The 22,510-nt window shown below is 36.7% G+C and overlaps 1 protein-coding gene and 1 long non-coding RNA gene across 8 annotated transcripts in view; one reads left to right on the forward strand and one right to left on the reverse strand.

Annotated features, from left to right (window-relative positions):
• Positions 1-22,510, reverse strand: part of LOC125255161 (protocadherin-15-like) — a 265,679-nt gene that overhangs the window by 33,569 nt on the left and 209,600 nt on the right. The gene's annotated exons all lie outside the window — the stretch shown is intronic.
• LOC125255163 lies at positions 1,161-4,626 on the forward strand. Its single transcript, XR_007181844.1, has 5 exons — positions 1,161-1,383; positions 2,152-2,538; positions 2,640-2,739; positions 3,636-3,707; positions 3,800-4,626. It is a non-coding gene; the product is annotated as an uncharacterized LOC125255163 (long non-coding RNA).

Below are 22,510 nucleotides of genomic sequence, written 5' to 3' on the forward strand. Positions count from 1 at the left end.
ATAACTTAATTTTAATTAAATTTGATTGTTCTATTCTTAAAAGATTCCAGGAAAAATGTATCACGGTTTCCTCAAAAATCAGTTTTCAACATGTTTCTTGAGCAGCAAATCAGCATATTAAAATGATTTCTGAAGGAAATTTTGTTAAAATGTTCAGTGTATAAATACATTAACTGTTATATTTAAATGGTATATCATTTCTGTATATCAGTATTTTAGCATTTCCTTGGAATCAAACCCCATGACATTGGCATTGCTACAGGCAATGTTTGAAGGTACAGAAGAAGAGCCTGGGGCGAAGTTAAAAAATGGTCATTCAAAGCCATGGCTTGCATTTCAAGAACTGCTGGAACAGCAAAGCTGCATTTTAAGGAATCTACAGACAATCTAAATGGTGCACTTTTGCTCCTTGATTATGATATAAATGCACTGTAGGCTATTCAGCACTATCAAACAGAATTTAATGTACACATAGAGGTCTGAGAGAAAATCAACTGCCAGTCAGCATGATTATTTCACATTTCGAAATCAAGCGGACAATATACCTCTGTTTTATTTTATAAAACAAACTCAATTAATTTGAGCCGTAATGGATTCCGGTCCATAATTGACCAGACAAAATATTCACAGGAATTTAATCAATCAAGAAGTTAACCAGATCACAGTGTTAATTGGGCATCCTACACAGTTGCTAAACTAAGCAGAATAAAGAGTGTTAATAGAATGTGAGTGTGAAAGTGAACAGATCTTCACCTCAGATGAACCCAACAGCAGAACTGATCCATTATGAAACATATGTTTGAAATCAGTTGTTGTCTCTGCAGAACAAACATACATTAGACTACAAGTCATATTATATTTTAGAGCCAATGGGTGAGAAGAGCACAATTTGGACTAAAGACAAATAATAATTTTAAAAGATTTAGGAGTCAATGTGGCTACCAGAGACAGTGTGACCGCGTTTACATCTAGTATTAACATTGGTTTCATGTGATTCGATCACGAGTGGGCAGTGTTAAAGGTGCAGTAACTGATTTCAGAGAAACGCTGTTGAAAGTGGATTGGACCGAGCACCACAACACACCTGTAGCCAATCAGCAGTAGGGGGCGTGTCCTCTCATGATGGGGGAGGAGAGAGAGTGAGCAAGAGGGAGATACACAGTAAAATCAACAGTGTTAATCAAACAGTGTTAATCTGCATTTACTCTTAAGGAGTTAATTTAACAACAAATAGTGAAAAATACCCCCTAGTGTTGGTGAAAATAATCAGAGTTGAATTCTGCTTCGTTAAATTTACTCTGTTAAGCTCCGCCCCTTAAGCCAACTCTGAAGACCTGAGCGGAAGTTCTCTCGTCGCCATTTTCTTTTGCCTCGCACTAAAAGGTAAGTTCTTTTAATTAACTTATTAAAACGTAAGTTTAATATTTGATATTAACAATTGTGCTGATAATAATGCAGTTGTAGTTTTCTGATCTGGTTTAACTTGGTTTAAACTCGGAAATACTGAATAACTTCGCTGCAAGTCACTAGGCCTATGTTGGAGAAATGTGTTTTTTCGTCACAATGTGGTAATAAAGTTTAGATTATGTCAGTAATCTTACTTAATTTGATTTTCAGCTGTAGTTAGGTGTATCCGTTTAATGTGTTTATAGTTTTTTTAACGTTTAATTATCTAACGTCACAATAGGGTGTAAGCTGACACATTTTTATGTGTTTGGATGGTCGAAATCTTGCAGGTAGGGCTGTGGCTGGTGTTTTCAACATTTTATAATGTAAACGTAACGATGAAGTTAATTCTAAATTCGATTTGTCAAATGCCACCATAGTATTTTTATTGAAGCCACGTAAGTTAGATGGCGCTGTGGGATAGCGTTAACATGGCCCAACACTGCGCAACGAAGAAGGCGATGGGTATTTAAAAATACCCGCTTTTTTGTTTCTCGTCACTTTAACCTTCTGCGATGATTACGGTAGCACGAACGACTATTTTATATTATTGTTAGACATAAACAATCAGTTGACTTGAGCAGAGCGGCGGTTGATACAAGTAACGCATATTGAAATTCACTCTTTGTTAGCAGTGACTGTTATTGGCATGGCACATATTGCTGAACTAACGTATTTTGTTCTCTTTTTGTTTTAATTAACAAGCTTCTCCTGTGCACTCAAACAAGTCCCTGTCTTCATCCTTTGACTCCACTGACTCACAGGACACACTCATTATTGAAGAACGGTTTTCAAGTACACGAATGAGGCTCGATGATGAAGCTAAAAAGGTGGGCAACACGTTATTACTTATGCATTTGAGGGGGAAAGAAAAAAAAACTTACTGTTGAAACTAATAAATCAATTTAAAAATCCAACATTAATTTGATCTTTGATTAAACATTTAGAAGAATATGTATAAATATATATATATATACATACACATTTTTTTATTTTTTTTTATTTTGCAGTACATCACAACCAAGGAATGTGAATGAGAAATATCCCAGAGTAATTGTGGTGTTCCTGTATCTCAGTGGACCCCACCCCCACGTAAGTATCACACTTTTTAAGTTTTAAATGGTGTATTTTGCTCTTGGATTTAAGTTTTTTTTTTTTTTTGTCTTTTAAAATTTGTCTTTTGTCTATCTAAGGAGCATTGCTATATTGGTGAGCGTGCCACCAGATACTTGACATGGAGAATCAAAACTATACAGAGAGGCATTGCTAAAGAACAAGGAGTATCATTTAAAGGTACAAAATGAAATGAGAATTTCATTGTGTCATCTTTCATGGCAGTTTTATTGCCATGGTGTTGCATTAAAGGGTTAGTTCAACCAAAATGAAAAGTTCTGTCATTAATTACTCACCCTCATGTCGTTCTAAGACTTGTTCATCTTCAGATCACAAATTTTCTTGATGACAGAAAAATCTTTTTGATGACAGAAAGCTGTCAGATTTCTTTCCATTGACAGTCTTTGCAACTGACACTTTGATGCTTTAAAAAGTTCATAAAGAGATTGTAAAACTAATCCATATGAATTGAGCGGTTTAGTCCAAATTTTCTGATGAGAATCGGTCGCTTGTTATGATGAACGGGTTTAATTTTTGTTTTTACTCGCATGTAAACATTGATCAGCAAACATAAGCAGAAGCTCAACCGAAACTGAATAACGCACAAGGACTGTGCTGGTTACGTGCTGCATAACCAGCGTTTGAGCTTCCGGATGAGGTTTGGTTTTGTGTGTTATTAAGGTTCGGTTGAGCTTCTGCTTATGTTCGCTGATCAATGTTTACATGTGAGTAAAAACCTAAATTAAATCTGTTCATTATAAGCGATCAAGTCTCTTCAGACAATTTGATCTAAACCCCAATTCATATGGATTAGTTTTCCAATGTCTTTATGAACTTTTTGAAGCGTCAAAGTGTCAGTTGGAAAGGCAGTCTATGGAAGGAAATCTGACGGCATTCTGTCATCAAAAATATCAGTTCCAAACAAGAACAAAAGTCTTATGGGTTTGGAACGACATGAGGGTGAGAATTTTCATTTTGGGGGTGAACTAACCCTTTAAATGTGACTAAGGATTAACTATGCTAATATAGCAATAAACAAGCAGTGTTGATCTTAAAATGCTTTTGTTGTTCATCAGGAAAAGGATTGTCTTGTCAAGGCCAGAAAAGGCGTCTACATCTCAAGTGGGGATTAGCTTGTCTTCTAGAAGGTTTGTTTTTATTTATTACTATTTTTATTATTATTTTCTTGTAGTTTTCTTTATTTAACATTAGTCCTGTGCAATTTGCTTGGTTTTCTCAGAGTGAAACAAGCATTGAGGAGCATCTTCAAGACATCGCTGGAAGTGCTCAGTCCTATCACCTGGCTGTTGAAACGGAGAATTCAGTTCACCAGTTCTTCATTCTTGATCAACATGTCATTCCATGCAAGTCAGCCTCTTCTTTTGTTGCCTTTTGATTAAATGTTTTAATGGGATTATGTTTAATGTTTAATGGGTTTAATTCACCTAAAAATGAGAATTCTGTCATTAACTCTCCCTCATGCCGTTCCAAACCCGTAAGACCTTCGTTCATCTTTGAAACAACAATGAAGATATTTTAATGAAATCTGAAAGTTTTCTGTCCCTCTGTTGACAGTTTACACAACTAGCACATTCAAGGCCCCGACAGGTAGTAATGAGACATTAAAGTAATCCATGTTACTCTGTTGGTTTAACCTCAACTTTATACACGCATTCACACAACGACTGCTTTCATTTCAGCAAATCACTCATGCGTCGTGATGCTCTCATGTACGCAAGTCCGGTTTTGCGTTGCTTCATAAAACTGAAGTTAAATCAACAGAGTCACATGGGTAACTTTAATGATGTCTTTACTGCCTTTCTGCACCTTGAAAGTGGTAGTTGTGTAGGCTGTCAATGAAGTGACAGAAGTCTCCCAGATTTCATCAAAAATATATTCATTTGTGTTCTGAAAATGAACAAAAGCCTTACAGGTTTAGAATGAAATGAGGGTGAGTTAAGGAGAGAATTTATTTTTTGGTGAACTAATTTTAAGGCACACTTTGTTTTGGGCACCATTTATAACACTATTCTACACAAGATGTACACTCTTGTTGTCAGAATGAAAGTGTACAACAAAGATGCTGGCAAAGTGAAGTCCTTGTATTGCTGAGGTTAGAGCAAGGCTGCTTAGCTAGGTGGTTCAACAGATTCTGTACTGCATACAGTGATGTATTGTCATTTCATGCAGATGTGATGTATTTTTGTGCATATACGTGTATGTTTTTGAGCCTGACAACGTTTAAATAAATGTTTTAAATGTGATGTCGTTGAACTTGTTTTCTTTTCTGTTTTGAAAACACCAATTGGTTTTTGAAATTTGAGAATTTTTCACTATTACAAATGTAAATAAACTCTACATAAGTTAAATATTAACACTAATCTGAGTTAATTTTCCGCTAGTGTTAAACTCTAGTAACACCAAACAGAGTTAATTTCTCCTAGTGTTAAACTCTAGTAACACCAAAAAGAGTTAATTTTCCCCTAGTGTTAAACTCTAGTAACACTATTAAGTGTTGAGCAGTGTTAAATTTTTACTCAAAATAGAGTTAATTTAACTCTGAAAATTTAACACTATGACGAGAGTCAATTTATCACCAATTCTGAGTGGGACCAAATACACTCGGGCCGAGTGTTAAATTTGACTCTTATAGAGTTCATTTAACACTGCAAAATTTACTGTGTATGAAGAAAGACTGTAGAAAGACATATGGCTGGGAGGCATTACAAAAGTGAAAAGGTCAGAGGAATATCCTTGGAAAAAGAAGGGTTATGATCAGAGCGTTAATATTAGAAAAGCTTTCCAGCGCTGGAGAGACCTAAGTGGGAAGGCTTGAAAACAGATGACGAAGTTGTTTCTGCTCCATATGTGAGTAACATTGGTTTTGCTGTGTTTCACAGAACCAAGATATGCTGTTGTTGTAATATTAGCTATAGTAACAATTTTGAGTGTCATTACCTAGAGCTGGTGTTGTGCTGGTGACTCTCTTTGTATATACATGTACATACTGCATGTTCATTTTTTGTCCTTATTTTGCTTCACTTCTGCTACAATAAAGAGACATCCACTCTTGCATTGCATGTTTGTGCATTTTGGTGGTGGAGCAATGAAGGGAGGGGTGTGTTTGTTTGGGTTGATTTCAAATATCAACAGTGTTGCTCAGAAATTGCTTACTGCACCTTTAAATATAAGTGTAAATGTGTTATGATGCAATTACTCAAACCACATTCAGAGGTAGATGCATGTGATCACACAGAATTTGCACAAATGCATCCTGATGCATCCCACATAGATCATCTGTCAATCAACCACTGCATTAAAATGAGAGTTTGGGGTCAGTGTGATTAATTATTATTATTATTAAAGAAATTAACTCTTTCATTCAGCAAGGGTGCATTAAATTGATCAATTTAATGCACCCTTGCTGAATAGAAGTGACATTATATAAAAAATGCTGAAAATTCAGCTTTGCATCACAGGAATAAATTACTTCTCTTAATAAATTAACATGTTAAAACAGAAAAGTTCTTTTAAATTCAAATTTTCTTAATATTACTGTATCAAATAAATGCAGCCTTGTTGATCTTCATGTTAATGTTCATTTTTAAATAGCTTATTAAAGCTACTAAAGTTAACCAGCCAAGGGCAGCGAGGGTTTTTATTCTTTTTCATGTCAATATTGTTGTTAATATTCCTTAATTACCAATTTTGTATGTGTGTGCAATCTAAAAGGCCTCTGGTGAATATAATTAGCAAATTCCACGTGCTGCCTTTTGTTTTACCCCAATATTAGTTATTAAAGCAGCATAAATTAGATTTTGGACTCTATTAGCTCCAGAAAGACGCATGTTGGTGAATAATTGATGAATGCCGATTAACAGTTTTAAGAGCAAGTCTATACTTTTGTCAAATGTACCTGCCTATTTGGGGCAAATATTGCAATGCATAATGTAACAGGCATAATTAAGCCAGTCCCAGCTCCCATTCTCTGAAAACATAAAATATTGCTGACAAATACAGCCTCACAAGGACAAACATTCTGTAAATGTGACTTTCTATACTAACACATTTCACTGTTAAATAAAAATAAAGAACATTTATTTCGGTTGGCATGTTGCTTATATGTCTGTAGGACATAATGAAAACCTCTAGCATGCAAACAGTGAGGTGAAAAGCTCTGAGTCAGAACAGCAAGTGTTTTCTCCTATTGAATCCAACAACACGGACAAACCCCCCCCTCAAGGACACTCTGAATACAAAAGCTAATAATCCTGTCACAGAATCGGCTGTTCCGTGATTTTCACTTTCGTACACTGCGTTTCTTGCGCTTGGCTTGGTGACAAGACAGCCTTCATCCTCGGTTTGGAGTGCTTAGAGTTTGTTGTACACAGGCTTACAGGGTGATTTGTCTCCCTTGGGCTGCTGTGTGGAAGATACACAGGTTTTTGTTATTCAGAAAGATGACAGAGTACCTTCTATATAATCCCTCCATACACACATCGACATATTCACCCTGTATGGTGGGGCCTTCTTGCCTGGTGTACGGTGTGCTGCGCTTGCAGATAATAAGAAAAAAATCCTTGTACGTTCTCTGTTCTGACAGCGCTCTAATGGTCACTTCACACAAGCACATGCTCAAGTGTTTGACACTAATGAGGTCCACTGAGCCGGCAACCTCGCATCCCCGTAACCTTCCAATCCAATGTCATTATTTTATCGGACCTGTTTTTGAACCCGGGACGCTGCCTATGGCGTTCAATCAAGACTGAACTGTGTTTAATCCAAAAGTTGAGGATGAGCCACAGGGTAGCTTCTAACCACTTTTCAGTTTGTTAGATGTTCGATTTTCTGTTTGTTACATTAAGATGTGATATCAAAATAGCAATTCAGAACCTTTGGCCTCTTCTCATCGAGACATAAAAATAATTGTGATATCAAAGATTGTGTTAATCAACAATAGATCACAGGCTTTTTCATGTAGATTTGCTGTTTTACTTTGATGACGCGAGACTCTGGAAACGGTCGAAGTCTAATCCCTGTATCATGTTCTTTGATCTGGGTCTTTTATAAAATGAGTAAAACCCACAGGCCTCCACTGGCAACACATAACAGCTATCAGGACTTATTTAATCCTGCTATTTAATAAAACATAAGACGCTTGTTATTCAAGGTATCTACATCAATCTCTTTAAAACTCAAACAAATTTATTTAGAATGTAAAAGGGTTCTTTATGAATCAAAACCAACTGTCTTTAAAATCTCTGTATCGAATTCCCAAACACAGGAGCTCTGGCAACACGAATCTATAGGATCCTAATTGCATGACATTTTGGAATAACATATACACTTATCTGAATATAAATATCCTTGTTTGCATATGGCATGATTACAGTTTTATTTGAAATGCCTTTTTTGGCCTACGATAAGAGAACTACTGTATCAGTCACTGATTATATCAAAATAGAAGGTTAACCACAACATCCCTAAAGCAACTTGGCTTATAGATAAGCAGCAAATCTGTCCCTTATGAATACTGTGTATCAGGAAGAATGTGCAGCTCTTCATTGAGAAACAAGGATATTTCCTTTCATATTTCATATTAACATGAAAGGCTCCATGAAATAGATTTGTGGCTCTTAGCCCATGCATGTTAGCTTTGAGACTGACATTTATATGTGACCCATGCTGACAAAATGAGTCAGAATGTGCACAGGCTAATTTCGAGCTACAGGCAAAACAAGTGGAAAAAGTAAATTTTGGTCGAAATTGAGGTTTTTACAAAAATTAGTTCATTAAGCAATCGTCTAGCAATCCCAATGCTCCAAATAGCAATTAAACATCTATGTTTTCTGAGAGGAGTACCTTTCCTTTGACTATGAAAAAGTTTCTTTATTTGTATGTTTTCTGAGATTTAAACAAAATAATCTTACTCGCGCTGACAGTCAGATTTGAAGTATGCCTCAGGCAGGAGTACCTTTCCTTTGACTATGAAAAATGCTGAGAAGTTCTGACATGCCCTGACATTTGTGCTTTTTTCAGTTGTTCATAAACTGTTTACACTCAGCACAAACTAGGCTACAATTATATGTGAGGAACATGTATGTACATGTTTGTGTTTTTGAAGGAATACTCGCTTCTCAAAAATTATATATTAAAATGAAGTTCGGAGGTTGTAGACTAGAGTTTTTGCTTCAGTATCGTTCATATAAAACAATAGAGAGATTTAAATTTTTTAATTCGCAGCATTCCAACTTAGCGAATTCTCGATGGCACGAGTCTGAACCAATGAAATGTGATTTTCAAACTCATGCTGATTTAAACAAAATAATCTTACTCGCGCTGACAGTCAGATTTGAAGTGCGCACACAAAAATGCCTCAGGCAGCACACAATACCGATATACACATAAACAGAATTACAGTATTTCAAAAAATCTGTCTTGACAAGTATTCACGTAAATATTATCCGTCTTAAATGAAAGTATGGTTAACTGTTGGGGAAAAAAATCTGATGTGTAACATTATATTAGATTTGGTACAGTAGGTCTTAATATATGGGCTGTCTGTTTCATTAATGTTAATCAAACAATTGTGGAATCATGAAAAAAAATAAAAAAAATAAATATATATATATATTTCCTATAGATATGGGTTTTGACTTGGTTTGTGTCAAATTTGATGGTATTACCAGGGATTTTAAGGTATGGTTGCTGGGTGATTTTGTTTTGGAACCTTCAGAAAACTTTAACTCGATTTTTCTCAAAAATTGACTTTGCTGACTCTATCGACTTCAAACAGCAGTAGCTCAGTCATTTTTTTGTCGGATTCCAACAAATCATACATAATTTTTAATAGAGATTACGATAATAAGAATGACATTTTTGAACATTTGCTCATTGCAACTCATTTTGTCAGCATGGGTTATATATGCTAATGCTAGTATGCTAATGCCCCCAAACAGTCTGTAAAAATCTAAAAAGGCAGCTACAGACAGACAGACAGACAGATAGATAGATAGATAGATAGATAGATAGATAGATAGATAGATAGATAGATAGGTAGATAGATAGATAGATAGATAGATTTACTTTCTATTGAGTTAAGTTTGTTAAATCAGCATTTAACACTGGGACATAAATGAGCCGACATCATGACACTGCAAAAACCACCAGCCCCTCTTCAAAATGAAAGAGCCTTTCCGCTTCTTTCAAAGGTTCTGCCTGTGGATTAGCCACTGACCTTTTCAAACTATTTGCGATCAGTGCGTTTGGCAACCGCGTGACATACTGTGTCTGTCCTTTCTAAACAAGAGGCAAAGGGCAAATTTTCTTCTGCTGAACTTAGGGTAGGGAGGCTTGCTCATCTTCCATCATTCAAAAACAACGTTCACTTTAGCAGAATACATGAATACTGAAAGAGCAGCACATTACATGCACAGCCAGTGCACAACAAATGGGTTTGTTTGCTCTTGGATGGGTTTACAAAGGGCAAATCAATGTTCCCCAGCGTTTAGTACTTCACTAAGGAAATCTACACACACTCAGTAAGTCTAAATATGGATTAGGGATGTCAAAAGTGGAGGTAATTTGGTACCAAGTCAAGCTAAAAAAGAAAAGTTACAATAGCAGCGCAGCATTTGTAATACTGATAACTAACTTTAAAATAATATTTATCTACACATATATTTAAAACAATATTTCTTTTAGATTCAAAATTGTGCCAATATTTCTTTTAGTATCATTTCCTCCTTGCTTTAAGTTTAAAAAATAAATAAATACAAAAAAGTTTGACAAAAATACTGATTAACATTGTAAACCCTGACATATAATATAATAGAAAAATATAATAGATTATTATTATTTTTTTTAAATCAGACATACATCTGACATTTATAATGTACATCCAGTTTATTCTGTAATAAAAACTGACTGGATGTACATTATCCCGCTTATTACACAGCTACTTGCCACATAAGTAAATAATTAGATATTAAATATTGTTCTTTAGAGTTAAAATATATTATAAGCTCTTTAAGGCGAGACACTACAGGTGAATAGGGATTTTTTTTTAATTAAAAGATATCACTGTGAAACTTTTCCAGTTTATTACTGGCATAAACATAAGAAAAAAATTTATTACAAATTTTGTGTAAATTTATGTTTTAATATGCAAATGAGGCCTTATATACTTAAATATATGCTCATTTGCATACATTTCCAAAAACAAAATCTGAATATTTGTTGACATATTAGATGAAAGGGCTTTTACAGAAGGGATTCTGGATATCTTATTTTGTGCTTTAGTAAATTAGAGAATACTGACAATAGCCTTAAAAAACCTATTTTCGCCATGTTTTTTTGAGTAAAATGACCCATAATTCAGGATAGAAATGATATATCAACAAATCCCTCTGTAAAAGCCTTCAGAATATAGTTAAGTATAAGTCTGGAAAAGTTGGTGCTTGTAGGTGCTACTGAAGTGGATATATCTGACTCTGAGAGGGAGAAAAAAATCATTTTGAGAAAACGGCCTTTAAAGTTTTTATATTGTATAAGTTCATTTATTTCTATTGAAACCCCCGACCAACAAACAAAATATATATTCAGTTTATTAATATCAGTATTATGTAATATTTAAAACACATGGAAATTGATAAATGAATAAATTATTAATAACAATAGCCTTAAGCTGAAGAGAACTACCATAACAAACACACATAACAGCAGTCACAAAAACTGCAAACTTCTGCAGTACCTATCTCTCTCACACAGACTACACTCCAGCAACACACTACTACAGAACCCATGATTCTGTGGATCAATGTTAATTTTCAGCCCTCATCCAGCACAGTTAGGACAACACAAACACATGCCTAATTCATACAATCGTGTGACGTGAATAATGAGCCATTCCTGTGTGGCGCGGCTGTCATTCCCAATCCCTCCAACACACTCCAAAACAATACAAAACACTCCCTTTCCAAACAATAGGTTACGCGATGAGACACTCGATGATGGGGTTTCATCGTCTAATCTGTTGTTTACTTTCATTTTACTAGCTCTTGCAAGTGACAGCTGTTGCCGTATTTTGATTTCGGTGTTGTCGGCATTTTCTCTCAGGCGCAGAATAAACAAGGAAGCGTGACGCCTGAGAACCAATCACGTAGTCGGAAATTCACATCGATCAATCAGATGTGGTTTTCGGCTGTAGATTCCCCGGCAAACTTTCGCGGTTGGTTATTTCTACAAAGGAAATGTCCATATTTGGATTAGACAGCGCTGTTAATGAGACTGAGAGCTTTACAATGATACGAGGCATAACATGTTTCTGTGAATGGAGACGGCACGGGAGCTCGCGTTAGAATGCTAACTTTTGGTGATTTCCGATAGAAGTCTAAAGGCGCAAGTTGACAAAATGTAATGAAATAACCACCTTAATGTGTAATGTTGACATATTTTTTATTTTGACATGAAAGCTTACATGTTAAGGGAGCAAACTGGCCCAAAATCTCAAAATTGACCACTGCATGAAAAAACGATGTTTTCACCTGCCGTGTCTCGCCTTAAATGCAAAACTTCTGCAAACAATGCAAACTATACAGACATTTAAGGGATCTGGTACAGTCATTCCACTTATTACACAGTATTTCACCAATAATAATTATGGGGATAAGAGATACTGATTTGAGATGAAACTGATTTAAAATCATACCTTTGTTATCTTATTTGTTATCCTTTGTTATCTTATAAACCATTACAATGTACAAAATAATGTCTCAAAATGGCAGCAGCTGCATTTGTATGAAAAGAGAGAGCGAGTCCACGATACCAGATGACAATTAAATAACTGTTCACAAAATATTTGAGCTTTAATATTTTATTAGCTCACCAAATGTAAAACTTCCACGAGAAAAAAAAAAAAAAAAGTTCCTAGCAGGCCTAAAGCGCCGACTTAACTAGGGATGCACCGATATGAACATTTTGGCCAATACCGATAACCGATAATTATTTATATTTGATATATTTGATAACCAATATATTGGCCAATAAATCTAAATCCTAATTTTTATATAATTTTTGACAGCCTGATTACATAAAAGTCTCAACATTAAAAGCCATGTCCCAAGCACACAATTGATTTTATTTTGTATCATTATAATGTTATGTAGCCTATATGACAGATTTTTGCTGCACATGTTGCACTTAACTGTATTTTCTGCATGACTCCAAGCATATTTCAAGCAATTCAAAACCATCATGGCAATCAATGCGTATCTGAAGTGTCTCAGCTGAAAGAAATAATTCATTATTCATCGGCTTTAATATATTGGCCAAATTTTCTTATCGGGCCAATAAAGATAACAAGCACTTTAAGTTCAAGCACTTTAAGGCTTTTAAGCACATAAGAAGGTATTATATTTTATTTAGCAAGCATGTTAGAACTTAGATGATAGATGGAAAAGACCATATACAACCAATACAGGCAATTTACTAAGGAACAAATTTTTTTAAAGTTTTTTTTTTTTTTTTGACAGTTATAGCACCACCTTTTTTTGGGGGGGGGGGGGGGGGGGGGGGGGGTGTCCTCAGAGAGTGTCCATACATATGTGTATCAAATTTGGTGAAAATATCTCATTTTGTTTTGAAGTTATAGACACATATTTATGAGAGCATTAAAACATTAGAGAAGAAAGTATGCGCACATCCCAGCACAACTTAGAGCAGGTGCTCGATCGTCAGAACCACTTAAATGTCAACAAACAAAAATCGGCACACTGCCACTGCTGCTCTCAACATTTATTAAAAAGACAACATTTCGACCAAATAGGTCTTCGTCAGGTTAGGCCAATGTATGTATCGCTCTTTACAATGTCAGACACATAACGGTAATTAATATGATTAGCCTTTAGCTTGACTACATTATCAAACAGCTAATAATGTGTCGCTAATGTTACACAAACCATGTTCCTGTTCACCATCTCAGTCTACCTTCTAAAAATCAGTATCCTTAGAAATGCTTTAAACAACTTAGAACGTCAGTGGAGAAAGGCATATAGTTCATCATAACATTGTAATATACATCATGTACATAATTCACCCACTATAATGCTAAATGTACACGATTTTTCATATAAAAAAAAAAAAAAAAAAAAAAAGAATATATAGAAAAATATACCAGGATAACCTAGCGTCTCTTTAGAGCATACTTGTAGTTAATGATATGCTAAATCACATTGATGTGATTGGTTACAAGGTAGTTTGTGATGCAAGGAACACCGTCGATTTCAAACTGCGTTTTTGAGACTGTATTTGGTACACTGCATTTTTGAGGAGAAAATACTCAGCAATGGTGCTGACTTATGAAGTTGTATATGATTTGTCTTAAAGCATATTAAAAACATCGCATAGACATATAAACAACATTAAAAACTTTAAACATTATAAACATTATATATATATATATTCTCATTCAATTTATTTTAGGAGGTGCTGCTGCCACCCTTGCCTCATTTGAGATAACACCTTTGTTATATAAATATTTCATTTGAAGTGTTTGTTCATTAGCATATTAGTTTTAGCAGTGGTATTAAAATTTATTTTGGGAATCATGAAATTTCACTGGTATCAACTACTGAGATTTTAGTATCATTACAACCTTATTAAGGATATTAGGCTTCAGGGTCAATTGCAAAAACTGACAGCTGAAGACATAGGAGGAGAATAATAATGAGGGATGGTGCTTCTACATGATGTGCAAATGACATAAAAGCTGGTGAAGGCAAAGAGAGATGAATAGCTCCACTTGAAAGCTTGAGTAGCTATAAACTCTCAGCTGGTCTCGTTGAAAATGTCGGCCTCATTTACATACATAGCACACTTTCAGAAGTTTACTAATCACATGCACGAGTGTCCTAAAACAAGATAAGGGTGTACGAGAGATAAATTATTGAAAAAAGCTATGAATATTTGATGAGCGGCCCTGGTGAAAGACACAGACAAAAGAAAATGCGGTAAAGCATCTCGGTTTGATTGACCCGTTCTGGGAAGAAAAAAAAGTAACAAAAGCTCATTGAGATGATTAATGGGAAGCGGACCTCATGGCTGCCTTCTATTCTCTCTCAAACGGGTGACAGACAAACACAGCAAGCACTCTAAACTAGACTGCAACAAGACAGAGAAAAAAAAAAGAGATGAGATTAGCTAGAACAGAACATCTTGAAGGGTTATATATTAAAGACATGAAACAGTTTTGTTTATATTACTTAAAGTGCTGCAAGGTCACAAAGTTTTGAGAGTCAATTCAAATGCACCTTTTAGCTGTTTTATGGCCCTAATGGAAGCATAACTTTTAATTAAGGATGAAGATTTAGTTAAGTATTGCAGTGTGTGGATGCTGACTTTGAAAGGGAAATCATTTTGTTGTTGTTGTTGTTGTTGTTGATGATGTTGCAATAGGTGTTCATCATTTATATATCTGTACCAAACTTTAACTCGGGGAGATGGGTGGCACATTATAAACAAGGAAGTTTATAACAGCCTGCCTGCTGCAGAAACAATACATTAGCATTCACATTCATCTCAGTGGCGGTTACTTGGGTGCCTCCTTGAAGGAATTAGTTTGAATTTGATCATTTTAGAGGAACCAGAGAACTTTTTGAGCAAATCATCTGAGTTGTAAATGCCATGTACCTTATCATAGCCACCAGACTATCCTGAGCTGTGACATCAAAAGCAGACAGTCAATTTTAGACTTTTAAAAACCCTCAAAAAATTTAGTAAACAACCAACTAAACAAATAAATAAATAAATTTGCCAAAATGCTGACTATATGATAAAAAACTTCCCGTTATTATATTGCCTGACAATCTTTTTACACTATGTAACTTTTGGCCCTCTAGTGGTTAAAAAAAAAAAAAAAAAACTGCATGCATTTTGCAGAAGAACATTGTTTTGGTTGTGTTTTGGCTCTGCGTGACTGTGCGGATGAATATGGTTATCCTACTGCTCATAAAACATTCACTGCTAGGCTTAAAGGATAGTTCACCCAAAACTGAAAATTATCCCATGATTTACTCACCCTCAAGCCATCCTAGGTGTATAAAATCTTCCTTTTTTAGACAAACACAATCTATTTAAAAATATCCTTGCTCTTCCAAGCTTTATGTAAGAAAAATTTCCATATTCATAACTTTATAAATTCAAATTGAGTAACCCATTGACGCGATGTAAGATGTAGGATGTAGGAGTAGGGTAAGCTTAGACACCTCACGGTTCAAACAAATAGAGCTGGGCAACAAACGCAAGCTCCTCTTCTTGAATATCGAAATCCTCCGATATTTATCTTTAAAATTTCTCATTTTAGACTTCTAATTTGTGACTGCTGTTTTGTTTTGCTCTATCCTCTGTGCTTCCGTATTCGTCAATACGTCATGCTTCTGGTCAGAGGTTACTCTTCCACCGTAAATCGATGTATACACCCGTCTGCCGGGACTTAGTCATTATAGTTAATAAAGTTTTAAATATGGATATTTTTCTGACAAAAACCCATCGCTTTGCTTCTGAAGGCCATTATTAACCCCTTGGAGCCACATGGATTACTTTTATGGTGGATAGATGCTTTTTTTTTGGGCTTCAAAATCTGGTCCCCCTTCACTACCATTATAAAGTTTGGAAGAGACAGATTATTTTTTAAATATATCTCTGATTGTGTTCGTCTGAAAAAAGATAGTCATATACACTTGATGGAAAGGATCTTAAGCTGCCTAGCTGAAGACGTTACTGTAGCTATACCCATTAATAGACACAATATTTCCTTGAAAATAAATCCCAGCACAACAACCATAATGAAATGACCCCTCACAATAGATAATGCTTTACAATGTACTCTGTTAGAGAGCTACATATGACAATTTTCTGTTAATTGAAATACCTTACTCACCTGTTGAGTAATACAAACGCCATCTTCGATTCGCTTTTAAAAGAGTTAAAATCCCTCAGTACTTACTAGCTCTGAAAAACCAAGCCAATGTTGATTCTTGTTTTATTAATACATTCTCTTTTTGAACGCCAGTTTGCCTTTTTTTTTTTTTTTTTTTCAGGTGATTCTGGAGTTCCAAATTTAGCTGTTTCGTCAACTTTTCTCTTTTAAAAGCCAATCCCACAGTTCAAATAGCCGGAGCCTTTATCTAGTTCAGTAACAAGACACACACTACGAGTACGTAAGTAGCTCGTGTGAAATTCCGCTGGGTCTTAACTGGAGTCAGGCTGATTTGGGGCCTGGAGAAGTTTTGAATGCCCTGACATTTTGCTTTTTCAGTTGTTTCATATAAATGACAAAAGTGTCATTACACTGTATTCAGCACAAACTAGGTACCATAATATGTGAGGAACATTTGCACATGTTTGTGTTTTTGAAGGAATAACGTTTATGCGTGGTTATTGAAAAACAAAAAAAATTAAGTCACTGAAATAAGGCCAAAAATATATATTAAATCTGTGTTTACAAGACTTCTGGGTATTGGAGGTTGTAGGCTAGAGTTTTTGCTCAAAATTATGTAAAAATTATAATGCCACTTGTTCATTAAAACAATATATTGATTTAGTTATTAGACACTTTTTGTCAAGAAACACAGTTGCGTGCAGGCGTGAATCATCAGAATAATGGGTCATTTACACCTGAGAAGACAAAATAAGCTAAAGAACCTCATGGTGCTGCATTTGAGGCTTCAGGTAGGCTGTGAAAAAAACCTCTGTTTTTCAGCTCTTTTTTTTTTTTTAATTTCTGTGATGCAAAGAGTCTGACTATAGGTTTTAGTTTAAAAGCATCATTTGGAGAAATATTGATGGATTCCATATGTTTATGTCAATTTTCTATACAGATTTTATTCTATACAGGTTTATTCTATATTCATTTCCAAAGCGCTGGTGTTTTCAATTATTCTTGCTCGGAGGACGTTTCACCTTTGTCCACAAATTATTCTAAAGAAGAAGAGGACATTTGAGGAATGGTGTTTTCAATTCATTTGCAGCCGGAGGGCGCTCTGTGCACATTGTCCACAAATTTTTAAAGAAGAGGAGGACAACAGGAACTACGGCATGTCTTCCAGAGGTCGTTAACCATGCTTTTACATACAATCCTTTTCAAGACAATAAATACATGATTGAGATGATGTATGCCTGTATTGTCATAATTTGCCTCTGTAGCGCTGGCTCCGTGGGCGTGGGCATTAGCGGATAAACTGAAACACGGACTTTGACATGTGTCTCTTTTCTAGTACATAAACACCGAATTTTTGTTTTCGATTTGACATAAGTCTAATTTTTTTGTCATTAGTATTCACTAAGTTACAGTTCATTTTCTGAGAACTACAGATTGGACTTTTTTTGTCAGAGGGAGACGAGAGACATGCATATTTTAGTTTTCTTTATTTTGCAAAAACACAATTTTGTTTTTACTCTGAGTGTATACAGTAAAAGAAGATATTCTAAGTTTCAATTGATATATTACTTATTCCTATGCAAAAAATGACGGGCATTTTAAGTCTGTTTTGCTGCAATGTGAAAAAAAAAACCTGCAAAACGCGCCGGCGCGTTTTCAGACCTCAGGGAGTTAAATATAAACATTTATAACAGGCTTGCCATAGTAAATCAGGGTAAGACAAAAACACATTTTAGAAGAAAGATTTATGGTGTACTGATTCATTATTGAAATTTTGTTAAATAATGTAATTTTGAACAAGTGTAGTACACCTACATATTGCACCTTTAAACTTATAAAGAATATAGAAGATGATTACAAGGGCACATCTTTAATAAATAAAAAAAAAAAAGTGCATAGATAAATGATTTAATAAACACCACAATATACCATTAAAAAAGTCCATTTTTGATTTCATGATAAATGTTAGGTTTGTTTTTGTAATGAACATTTCTTCTCACATTTGAGCAAGTCTGAAAACCTGATGACTAAAGTTCTACAGATATTAATCATTTCATCAAAAGCTCTCGCACTTTTTTGAAATATAGACTTGTTATAAACCAATATGTTATGTAAGTTTTACTACTGTAAGTTAAAGAGCTAGTTCACCCAAAAATGAAAATGATCCCATAAATTACCCTCAAGCCATCCTAGGTGTATATGACTTTCTTCTTTCAGTCAAACACAATCGGAGTAATATTCCCAAGGAGCGGTCCTCAGAAGGACTTCGCCGCACTCGTGGAGTGGGTGCTGGTAAACAACAACTCTCCGTTTACCATCTGCCCCGCGGAGGATGACTTCGCCGCCAGCCCCACTCCACTGCCAGAAGCCAGTCAGCCACCATCGACGAACGTCACAACGGAGATGTTTCACGAGCCCAGCCAGACCGAGGAGGCCAGCCCACCACGATGGATGAGCCAGGACCGAGGAAAGGATCGGACAGTACCATCGCCCAGAGCCAACCTCACAGCAAGGTTCTGACCAGGTGCGCGAGCCGGTAACATCATCTGACGTCGTGGGAGTGCTTGTGGAGCTTGAGGGCTGGGAAGAATGCTCCGCTCACAATGCCACCACGATGGAAACTATGACTGACACTGGCAAATATGCTGAGGAACTGAAAGACATTTTTACGGCTGATTTAATTGATTTTTTCGGAGAGGTGACTTCCCATTCCCCTGATTCTCCTGTTTTTAATGATTCTCCTGAGCCTCCAGAGGACCAATCTCCAGTGTTCTCCAGATCTCCGTCTCCTGAGTTCCCTGTTTGCCCACCCAGCCTCCCTCTCCCGCCTCCTCCGTCACCCAGTCTCACAGCCAGTTCCTCAGTCCCACCATCATTTCTGCCCTTCTGCTGCTTGACATCTCCCACATGCCAGGTGGGGATGTCAAGCATCTTCAGGCCCTCCACTCCATCCATTCAAGAAGATCCCCTGCCTCCACTCCAGCCTCCACGCCCCCTGCTCCACCTTGGCCCGTCGACACTTCGGCGTCACCCTGGCTCCTCCCTCCCTTGGCTCCACCGGACACCATCGGCCATACGGCTTCTCCGGGCTCCCTCGTCTTTCCGGCTCCGCCTTGGTCAGTCGTCCACCTGCCTGCACCTATGGTTCCGTCTGGCTCCTCCTTCCCTCCAGCTCCGCCTACATCCTCGGTCCCACCGGCTCAGCCTCTGCCCTCTGGATGTCCGCCTCCTCCTCGGGCGCTCGACGCCATGGCTCCTCCTCGGTCTCCAGGACCATCGGCTGCGTGTGGGCTCGTCGGCTCTAGTTACCCTGGGTTCCAGCTGCATCTCCGTTGGTCGTCCCAGGGTGTCGTCTGCCCCAAGCCGACTCCACATGGCTCCTCCCACCTGCGACTCTACCCTGGGGCCTCGTCCTGGCTGGCTTCTGGGGTAACATCTGGCTCCTCCTGCTCCTGGCTACCCCTGGCTCCTCCCACCTCCACTCCCCCTTGGGCTGTCTTTGTTGTTTTCCATGGACTTTTTTCTTTTGTTGTTTTTGTGTTTTCTCCGCCCTCCTCCAGAACCCCCTCCCTCCCTCCTCTGGACTCTTACGGCGCGAGGACGCGCCTATTTGGGAGGGGGCGAACTGTTACAGAGCCCCATATTTGTCTTCCCCTGTGACCTAGTTTCCCCGTTCTGTTGATTAGTTAATTTGATCCACCTGTGTCTTGTTAATCATCCCATCACCTTGTTTAGCTCCCTTTGTTAGTCATCTGTATTTATACCCTGTGTTCCCATTCACTCCTTGTCCGTTCTCGTTGTCGTCTACATGTGTGTATGCTGTTGGTAACCCTGTTTGGAAACTCCTGTGTCTAAGTAAAGTATTGTTAATCGTCATCTTCGTCTTCATCGTTCGTGCTACCACAGCCACACGTAACAGGATTTTTATAAATTCAGCAATAATTTTATCTTGTGGACAATACAATATGTAAACATCTGTTATGTGAAATAACTTATTGAGGGAGATAATTGATGACATGAAAATTTAAAACATGCAATATTTTTATTCTTATTTGATTAACATTTAGCAAACAAGCTATAAAAGCAATGAAAACCTTTGTTTGGTTGTTAGCCAGCATTAGCTAGCAATGCCTGATAGAAAAGCAGCCAGGATTCACCAATGCAAATATTGTATCAAAACTCCCAAACATTGAAATGAATGTTTTTGGATGATGATAGATAATCCAACACAAGAACAACCAGAACCTACCAAATGAAATGTCATTTTGCACAGTCCTAAATAACCTGTTTGTATATGTGTATGCTAACTACATCATAATGATACATCATCACACAACCAGAATCTAAATACATCTCAGTTACATTCATTATCAAGTCTAATGCCAGTATGCCAGTTTGGCAGTCTGAAACCGACAGCAGTAGCGGAGCTTTACATGTTAATAAGGAGCGCTGTGCTAATGGTGTGGTTGTTTGTCTGACCCTGAGCTGGTGGGACGGCACAAAGGGACCACCAGTGTCTGCATACTAATCCTGCAGGTGCAGCAGAGACGGGGACTCCTGCGCAGGCCAAGTGCTTCCATTACCTCCGCAAGACTGGAGGTGGAGACGACAGGGCATCAGAAAAGAGCTCCACATGTGGCTAATTGGAGTCCCGACGCAGCAATTCATGGCAGATTACATTCAGCAATGCGACGTTTCAGCTCAGATGAAAGAGACACACTGTACAACGACCTGACAGTGTAACAGCACTTCAGATCAAAGGATGCAATCATCAGCCGGCACTCCAAACTAAACTAGTCTCAAAACTTGCCGTGATGATGCGCTCTCCACCTGCGAGCCAAATGCTTTTAGGTATTGTTCGTAAATCTTCAAAAGACAAAAAAAAAAAAGATACTTCAAGAAGAATCTCAAAGTCATGAGTTTCTGTCAAGAGAGGAACTCTAGTGCTGTCCACACGACTTTACCCACAAAAACTAATCATACTTCGGTTCAGCGGCAGCTCAAGTGCTGCTCGTTCACTGCCAAATGAAGCTGCGTAAAGAGGATCCCAATCTGCACTCCAGCATCTGAGGTGATGGAGGGAGAACCGCAGCCATATGATCGACGGTCTCATTGCATATCCAGTGTATTATTGCCATATAGAAAGAGACACACTAGTGTACAGGAACCCGAACTTTTGCAGAGGCCAAATAAATTCTGCATTTATAAATGCATTTACACTGGAATCGCTTTTGTGGGAACGATTTATTACGTACTTGAAAACTGAACATTGATTCTACTGCACATAGCAGGCAGAAATGTGTCAAAGTTTGTAGAGCACCAGATTCAAGTTTTTATATGGCATAAAACTCCAGAAAGCTGAGCAATAATAGGCCAAAATAATGAATGTTCACCCAAAAATGAAAATTCTGTCATTATTTAATCACTCTGATGTTTTTTTTTTTTTTGTTTCATCTTCGAAACACTGATGAAAGATATTTTTATTGCAATCTTGAGAGATTTATGTCCCTCCAATAATCTAATGGTTAAAAACTAGGACTGGGTATCAAAACAAATGCCCTGATTCGATTAGATTCCGATTCACAAGATCTTGATTTGATTAGATTCTTGATTTTCGATTAGATTCAATGAATTAAATTATTCAATTTTCACAAAAGTAATAAATGAATAAAATAGTTATTGTTTTTGTTGTTTTGGACATATGTATCCTTTTATTGTAATAAATAAGGTTAGACATTAATTCTCGATTCCAGTTTTAATACCATAGATAAAACTACTATCTAACTAATACAAATGTCAAAGATTATTAAAGGCAAGTAAACAGTCATTAATATAAAAAAGAACAAATAATCAAACTACAAGCAATAGCACAAATAAATAAATACAATAGACAAAGATACAAATGAAATAATCAGTGCTTTTAAAGTTTTTTCAGGCAGGTCTAGCAGTAGTTTTCAGGTACAGAAATTGAATAAAGTAATGAAATGTAAAACAACACTGCAATATAATCTTCAT

This window comes from Megalobrama amblycephala, linkage group LG20 (genome assembly GCF_018812025.1).
Source record: "Megalobrama amblycephala isolate DHTTF-2021 linkage group LG20, ASM1881202v1, whole genome shotgun sequence".
Classification (NCBI taxonomy): Eukaryota; Metazoa; Chordata; class Actinopteri; order Cypriniformes; family Xenocyprididae; genus Megalobrama; species Megalobrama amblycephala.